This window comes from Meleagris gallopavo, chromosome 12 (assembly GCF_000146605.3).
Source record: "Meleagris gallopavo isolate NT-WF06-2002-E0010 breed Aviagen turkey brand Nicholas breeding stock chromosome 12, Turkey_5.1, whole genome shotgun sequence".
Classification (NCBI taxonomy): Eukaryota; Metazoa; Chordata; class Aves; order Galliformes; family Phasianidae; genus Meleagris; species Meleagris gallopavo.
In genome coordinates this window covers 9,265,915-9,273,535 of record NC_015022.2, presented here as the reverse complement: position 1 = coordinate 9,273,535, position 7,621 = coordinate 9,265,915, and the positions used below count along the sequence as shown (strand labels likewise).

The window sequence follows — 7,621 nt, the reverse complement described above, 5'->3', positions numbered from 1 at the left end:
GTGACCCCGGGCTGCACGACCCCCTGTCGCCCTCCGCTTGGTCGCTCGTATTCCTGAGGTAGAGCCGTTCAGCGAGAGCTAGGCTGAGCGCGGCCGCACAGCCCCTCCCTTCAGCCCTGTTGACTAACGTTCTTTGTCTGGTGACCTTTCTGCAGCGAAGTCATGTGTATAATTGAGGATTAAATGGTAAATGCAGTCTTTTTGCAGAACGGCTTTGCATGGCCGTTCCCCACTCCCACAGAAGGAGTTTGTTTTCCATCGAGTCCCTCTCAGACATCTCCACAAACACCTTTGATCCCATTACGCACGATGGCATTCAGAGGTGCCCACTTTGCTCATCGCTCATCAGGTCTTGGGCTGATGCTTACACTGGTGAGAAACGTGCAAACGGGAAAACAGCGTGGTGCTCCGCTGCATCCAGTGCTTCCCAGTGCTCGTTCCTTGCACCCATTTTGCTTGCTCAGTGCATGACCCATCTCTGTAGCACACAGGAGATGAGATGAGGTGATAAGATGGCTCTTCTTCAGTGGTAAAATGGAGCAAACAAAAAAAATCCTAACGCCACCCACCGTTACGATATGAATGCGTGTTTCCGGAGAGAACGTTCTGGAACAACACATTTTGCAGCAATTGCTTTTACCTTTTTCTGACCCTTCCGTGGCCTGAAACGCTTTTTACCTCAGTGGAAATGACTTCAGTCACCCAAAGCTGTGGAGGTGATGGGTGCTTTTCGGAGGACACGTTCCCCAGGCTGTCTGAAAAGCAGAGGGAAGCAGAGCTGTGGCAGCTGCTGCTCCTGCTTTGCAGGAGAAAATCAATCATGGTGATTTTGAAAGATTTATGGATAGGATTTTCTTCTAAACCCCACTTTTCCATCATAATGAATCAGTACAAATTTTCCTGTCTAAATTACTGATGCCTGTTTCCCTACGTGGGTCAACAGAAAGAGCTTCGTTATGGAGGTAAGCGACTTCCTTGCCATTATGTGCCTCTCTTCCCTTGAGCTGATCATTTACCTGCTCTTAGAATCACAGCACAGTTTTCTGATATCTGCTGCTTCAATTTAGGCATTTTTTGAGAGCGTACTCTTTTTTTTTTTTCATGGCTTTCGTTACTCATGAGAGTGCTGTTCTGAGGGGAGCGGGCTCTCCAGCACTGCGCATTGCTGGCTGTGGAATTAGGAAAGCTCAGTCATGTGCTTCCAGGATTTGGAGGTTTCACCATGGTCTATTTTTGCTACGCATTCAAGCTCTAATTCCTTTCTACAGGCAGCCCCTCTCCTGCACAGCTGAAGCAAATCAAACCTTTGATTTTAGTGGAGACGGAAGCCTGCTTATTTGGCCACGAAGTTAGATGGAGGGGGTTGCTGTGCTCATGCTCTTTCTGCAAAGTGTTCCCCCAGAGAGATCAAATGCCCCAAAGTCTCACAGCAGGAGTAACCATGTGCTGCATATCTGCGTGTTTGATCCAGCCAGGCAGACTGTGCTTTGGCCTCAGATGGCTGGCTGCCTGGCCTGGGCTTTTTCAGTCTGTAGGAGCGTTCTGCAAAGCAGAGGTGAGTCAACTGGTAGTGCAGATTTACGCGTGCTGCTGCTGCATTTTTGGCTGCTGTTAAGATAAAGCCCCTAGTAGTAAAAATAATACGTAAATATATTTTTTGGAGTTTCCAAAGTAGAGAGAAGGGCAGAGGTTTTCAGGTTGCCAGCGTTAACAACCTGCCACCCTTGTACTGCCCAAGCACGGACCTCTTACAGGACGACTGCAGCAGCAGTAGTTCTTTCCCATTATCTGTATTTTGGTGTAACCAAATATTATATGTCCAGGTGCCCCCTTTGAACCCAGGATTGTTTTATTTTACTACCACTTTAAGCAAAAGAAGGCTGGGCTGCCTAGAGGTCTGACTCCACCTGTATGCAATTAGGGTGCAGGGTCTGAAGGACAGGCTGATGGGGCAGATGGGAGGAAACTTGCGTTGGGAGCAGCTGCTCTATCTTCAGGTGCTCATTTTGCTCAGAGTGAGTTAGGACATTAGTACTTATGTGTGGTGTTAAGGAGGAGTTTTTCTGTAAGCAGTGAATTTGCTTTGTGCTTTTTGAATTTTTTTCTTTCCCCCCCCCTTTTTTCATAACGTCAGCAGGCAGGACATGAATACTGGGAGAAAAAAGCAGGTAAGCATATCAGGATTTGAGGGTAATCCTGAGTCCTTAGTGGTGGAATCTGGTCTTCAGATGAAAGAGATATAATGAGGGGAGGCATCTCAGCTCACTCAGCAGGCAGAAACGTGTTCAGATAAGGATTTTAGGTGTTTGCTGCTTCTTTTTTTTTTTCTTTCTTTTGTTTTTTGGACAGTAGTCTGTATAAAATTAGCCCAGTCAGGGGTTAAGTGCACTTGGACACCCCAGAGCTGCTAGGAGTGCATCTTGCTGTTACCTGTATCCTAGTGCTATGGCTTCTCTCCCAGCCTGTGACCCAGGGCACAGATGGACATTCCTTAAGTGATGTTCTATGTAAGCATGTCCTAGTTATACTCCTGGTTGTGAGGCCTAATGTGTTGGGAAGCAAATCAAGTGAGAATGTTTTCATCCTCAACAAAACCCCTAACATTCTTTTGATAATCTGGCATTATCTCTATTTGGCAGAAAAGAAGCAGAGGATGAAAAGAGAGCTGGCTACCTGGGCTGCTGCTGCGATGGGACTGTGCTGGAGCTTTTCAGAAGGTTGGTTTCTGCACTGCTGTTCTGGTTGTGCTGCTCACGTAGCTCCTTTGGAGACTACAGTAACTGTGTAAAATGGTGGTCTCTAAAATAGCTGATAAAATAAATTTTCTTACCTTGGGGGTGTTCAAATATCACTGTGAGGTGATGGGATTGATACTTCACTGTTGCAGAGTTAAAATATGTTTCTTCAGTGTAACTCCATTATTCTTCATTTAAAAGATAAATATACCTTCGCTGTCAGACCAGATATTCCCCTTTGTCAGCATTTCATGGCTCGCTTCCTGGATCCAGTTAGATTGATGATAGCTGTTTAATATTCTTTCCTCTACAACTGATGATTTGAGAGTTGCCAGCTCTCATGATGGTTGCTGTTTGTGGGTTTTTTTTTGTTTTTTGTTTTTTTTAAGTATCAGCTTCCTGAGGTATGTTTGCTGTACTGGAGTCCTGGCTTGCTTTCTGTTTCGCTCAAATAAGGAGTGTAGAGGAAGTTGAAAAAAGTGAATCTCAGTTTCCAATCCTGAGGGAAATAAATTCATGAGATTATCTTGGAAATTATATTTTCTCCTGACTTGAAGAAGGAGTGGTGGGTTATTTCACAGCTTTAGACCAGAGCTTAGCAGAAATGTTAAATCATGGCATGAACTGGTGATTGGGCACCTGGTAGGAAGGCAGGGCCAAACCAGGGGAGCTCAGGTGCATGTAATGTAATGCACCTGAGTGACTCAGACCTCATTTAAGGGTTGGCAGTGGAAGTGAGAGCATCTCTTGCCAGAGATCCTTGCCTACCTGAGGCCTTCCAAAGGTAAGCAACTCTTTTCCTTCATTTCTGTATTTGTGGCTGCTGCGTTTGGGCTTGTTCTCATTTGCTGTAGCTGACGACTTTGCCACTCTGCTATTATCATTCCATTATAGCATTATACAGAGAAAAAGGGAAGGGTTTGATTTCTGATCCTCAGCACACTGAAGTATGCGAAGAGTGAGATTTTCTATTGTGAATACTTCAGATCACTCAACTGCAGTCACTGGTGATAACCAGAAAATGTGCTGGGCTTTGAAGGAGTGGTTTGTGGTGGCCAATGCAAACCAGCACTTCATGCTCTGCCTTGCACAGAGTGCAATGTTCCTTTATTGGCTCTAGGCTGTGAAGTTGTGAACAGTGGACGTGTTTAGATGGTTCGTAACTAGACTTCAATGCTAGTATGTCTAAACTAAATGTGGGGAGCTTCTAGGCTTTCAGTTGTGCTCTTTGGCTGTATTTCAGTCACTAAGAGAGAGGTTAGTGGCAGACAGACCATGAAGGCATTCAAGCTGGTAGTCAGTGGGAGGCAGGTGTGTGTGTGGAGACAGCTGAAGCTGCTGTCTTCTCTTGAGATAACAGCTGTGGAATATTTTTAGTGTAAGCAGTGCAATAAAGTTGTTCCTGATGGGTAGTGTGAGTTGTCTTTTTTTTTTTTAGCCTTGCTCATGTTCTAGCCTGACAAAGGCATAGACAGGCTACCCACAGTGTCAAAAAGGGTAGGAGCTCCTTGGTCGGCACTTTGCTTGTTGTCAGAATGAGTGCCTAATGAAAGAAGCACATGGTACTGTTAGCTGGAGAAGTTTGAATCTGTTCATTTTGGTGCCTGAGGGTTTCTGTTTTCCCACTGGTTCAACTATAGGAATTTGTGCCTCTCATCCTTGAGCCCCAAAACTTACTTGTCTCAATTAATCTGTTCTCTCTAGTGGAACTGTAGTTCTGATGGTCTTGAGTCTTGCTCACTGAGTGGTTTGATCAGGCAGGGCATCAAAGGAATCTCTCAAACTGAAAATGCAACTTTCCAGACTTATTTTTTTCCAACTTAGGTAAGAAGGGACTTCTAGTACTTGGAATGCACCTCCGTGTTAACTGCTTTTTTTCAATTGTCCTTGTTAAGGCAATTAGGATGTATTTAAATGCCAGTGCTTTTGGTATCACAGAAGTGAATGTCTCATGCTGGTTGACTACCTAGACAGATCACAGTAGAAAACCTTATCTCAAAGCCTAGGATAAGTCTTGGTACTGCTATCCTTTTCAGAAGCAAAACAGCTACCAGCGGAGCACGGCTGGTACTAGCTGGTAATAAGTCTTATCGGATGTTTTTGTGTAGTTCTTTGATATGTTTCGTAATATGTTCTTTAGAATATCTTAAGGTTGTGAAACTCAGAAGGCTGCACATAGTCTAAAAAGGATGGGAAACTGTGGGTGCTCTGCAAATACAGCCAGCATGCAGGGTGGACTAACACAAAAAGTTGAAGTTTTTGAGGGAATACTGTGGGTAATAATAACTTGCCTTCTCCTGCATCAAGGAGTTCTGGTACCTCTCACGATGACTTTTGCTTCACCTTCTGTGTTTTTTATATTAAATATTTCTATATATGTATTTGGGTGGTGCTTGCTATTCTTCCTGTTGACACGGGCACTTAATCAAAACCTCCTGCTAGTACTTACGCTAGGGGTATGCGTTTCACCTCTCACCCCTTCTCAAGTCTATTTGCTATGACTTTTCCACTTTTGGCTGCCTTGAGGCTTGGCTTCACCCATGGCATGACATTGTTTTGGTGTGCTGCTCTGGTCCTGTTTTGGGGATGGGGCTGTGTGATGGCTGCACTGCAGCCTCTGTGGTTTTAGTGAGTCTCCAGGGTTTCTTAAAGTTTTGTTGTTGATTTTGGTCTTTTGTTTCATTAGCAAGGCAATGGAAATAGTGTTGCTTCTGTGGCAACTTTCAGCTGACCTTGAGTTGTAAGTACTTAGAAATTTATGTTCTACATAAATAAAATGGAAATTATTATTCTTATGATTATACTGTTTTCTTATACAGAACTTGCAGGCAATAACCATAATCTCAGGAGATGAAACAAACTCTCAGTACATGAGTGTGTGTATACAAACAACATCAAATCATGTTTTCTGTAATGTGATTGCTTCTTTTCATGTATTCCTATAACTGAACAAGTGTTAGAAAAATAATTGTTATTGACATACTAGAGAAGTGACACATTTAATTCCATTTTACAGGCTACCAAGTTGTTCCACCAGATAGCATCAGTGTGTACTAGTGTTATTTACAATGTAATAGGTGTTGATTTGAGGATGTTTCTCCTTTTCAGAAATAGATTGGTAAAAAAAGAATGTGTTGCAAAACATACTGCTTGGCTATGATGGGTTATGTTATACATCAGCTTAGAAGAGAGCCCTTGCATTTTAAAGCCCATTCAGTTTTTGGGGCAGTGTCTGTGATGCTCACCTCTTGTTACTTTTCTGTTGTAATATGTTCCTTGAAATTCTCACTTCCTCCCAGCAGCCCTGTGCAGCCCCAGAGGTGAGGCCAGTGAGGAGGAGGAGGCAGTTTAGCTGCTCAATGATTGCCCTTTATTCTAGGAGTAGAGAACTGGAGAGTAGAGAACGCTTTTTCTTTTTTCTTTCTCCCACCCCATAGGAGCTGGAGCAGGGCTCTTTGTGGCAGCCTGCTGCCTCTTCTGCAATGGAGAGAGAGGGCAACAAATTGAAGAGAAGAAACTTCTGGAAAGTATAACAGTGGCTGTATGCCAAAAAAGATGGTCTGGATAGATAGCTCTCTGAACATGGAGTTTAAAGAATCTGGCTTAAATTTGAGAACTCTTTGACAAATTGGTTCTGTTGGTTTATGCTTTGGGTAGAGTTCTTGTAAATTATATCCAGCCTAATATACAAGTTATGTATACATATGCCTGTCTTTCCACTGGAAACACTGCAAGGATGGAAACTCCATGTGAGGATGAAGGAAGAAAATCAATTCTCTGCCTCTGTCGAGGAGATGACAGAACTATTACTGTTCAAACTGAGCAGTGTAGACAACTGAAGCATAAAATTCTTTAGATTCTGAGAATGTGTCTCTTTAGAGAGCTTTGGTGCAGTCCCCCACTGCTTCCTTGTGAGAAATCTCATCACCATAAACACTGTTTGTGTTTTTATATGAGGACTTAGCTTCTCCCAGGCTCTCATAAACTGATGGCGAGTCACTACTAATTATTCCTTCACAATACTAACATTAAAAAGCTCTACTGTGAAGTGAAGGTTATTTAAAGGCTTACACGTTTTATAGGAATTCTGTCGCTGCTATATATGTGCACGTAACACTTTTAATTTTCTAAGGCAAATCTTGAGGTTTTATTAGGCCTTAAATAATAAGAACGTTGATAGCTTAATTGCTAGCACAGAACGTATAGATAATGCTGTATTTTTAGCAAGAAGAGTGTTGTGGCTACAATGGGACTTGATGTGACAGGGCTAAAACTTTCTCCCTCAGCAGAGAACAACTGTCATATCCTTGTTGCTAAAATCTCTTCCTTGAGTTCTCAGATATCATGAACTCCATATGACTTAGGGTTTTCTCATCCATTTTACAAGCTTCCAGCTTGTGTTTCCCGACTACCAGAAGCATTATTTCTTTGTTCATCAGTAATAACTGACCACATAATTGGCTACCTGGGAGATGATGTGAATAGTCCGGTCTTGTTCAACATCTTCATCAATGACCTTGATGAGGGGATAGTGGCCACCCTCAGCAAGTTTGCTGATGATACGAAGTTGGGAGGATTGGCTGACACGCCTGAAGGCTGTGCTGCCATTCAGCGAGACCTGGACAGGCTGGAGAGCTGGGCAGTAAGAAACCGGATGAGGTTCAACAAAAGCAAGTGTAGGGTCTTACACTTAGGGAGGAATAATTGCATGCACCAATACACGCTGGGGGATGAGCTGCTGGAGAGGAGCTCTGCAGAGAGGGACCTGGGCGTCCTGGTGGACGACAGGTTGGCCATGAGCCAGCAGTGTGCCCTCGTGGCCAAAAAGGCCAATGGCAATCTGGGGTGCATTAAAAAGAGCGTGTCCAGCAGGTTGAGGGAGGTGA

At 43.7% G+C, this 7,621-nt stretch overlaps 1 long non-coding RNA gene across 1 annotated transcript; it reads left to right on the top strand.

The window, feature by feature from the left end:
- Positions 1-6: 6 nt before the first annotated feature.
- Positions 7-5,584, top strand: LOC116217091. The gene is made up of 3 exons (XR_004161046.1): positions 7-1,555; positions 2,640-2,717; positions 3,456-5,584. It is a non-coding gene; the product is annotated as an uncharacterized LOC116217091 (long non-coding RNA).
- The last annotated feature ends 2,037 nt before the right edge of the window (positions 5,585-7,621 follow it).